Consider the following 1171-nt stretch of genomic DNA (forward strand, 5'->3'; position numbering starts at 1 on the left):
AGTCCACAACTCATATCTTGATGAATTGATGATTGAGGACACTCAAATAAGTTCAAATATGTATGAAATGATGACTTAAAGAACTTCCCTTGATTGTATTTGATCATGGGCTGAGGTTGCTTCATGAGCAAGGCATTGTGGATGATCAGATGAATTAGGGTTTCCTTGGGAAACAAACCTCAAACCCTTTGACTTGCTTTGATCAAAATGATAAATTGAGATGCTAGGGAGGCATATTTGATGGATGAGAGCTTTGGTAACCATTGCCATGCTTGCCTTTATCTTCTCTTGGCCATATCATTGCACAAAGGATCACCTAGAAGCTTTTGACCTTGTGATTGCTCAAGCTACAAACAAAAGATGTTAGTGACATATTTTTGTGCTTTTGGTTTAATAGAAAAATGAGAAAAGCAATGATACACAATTCAAGCATGCTTGGTGACCTCAAACCACTCACAAGAGGTACCAACCAAAGGCAAAGGGAACCCAGATGCTTATGATCCTTGAGGCTTTGCAAATGCAATGTTATGATGCCATGAGGGATCTTAGGGCCAAAATTGGGGTCTTATAGCTATGACCAAAGATAGAGAAGATCAAGGTCAAACAATAGAAAACATAAGCAAAATGAAGATTGGAAGTCAAAAAATAAACAAAATATTTTTGGCATTTTTAATATTTAAAATAAAACTTGAATTAAAATATTAAGGAAAGGTCAAACTTCAAACTCACTTCAAATCAACTTTGAAAAGTCCAAGTGAATTATCCCAAGTTCAACAAGGTCAAACAAAGTTTGACAAAAAAATTCAGCATTTTTAAAAGTCAGAAACTATTTTAAATCAATAAAAAATGTATAAAAATAACCTAATTGAACTAAAATCTCAAATAAATCTCAAATCAATTAATAAATTGATGAGAATATTTTTCATAGATCTATCATCATTCAAAGAGGTTGAGAAAATATTTTTGTATTTTTTGAATATCAAAAACTATTTAAAATGAATTAAAAATAACCAGAAAAGAGAAAATTATTAAAAAATAGCAAATAATGAAATAAAAAATATTAAAAATTATTTTTAGAAACTAGAAATTAAAAGAGAAATAATGCAATTGGTCCCATAATTTTTGGACCAATAATGAAAGAGATATGGATTTTAGAAATAAAATGGAATTA

This window comes from Lathyrus oleraceus, chromosome 4 (assembly GCF_024323335.1).
Source record: "Lathyrus oleraceus cultivar Zhongwan6 chromosome 4, CAAS_Psat_ZW6_1.0, whole genome shotgun sequence".
NCBI lineage: Eukaryota > Viridiplantae > Streptophyta > Magnoliopsida > Fabales > Fabaceae > Lathyrus > Lathyrus oleraceus.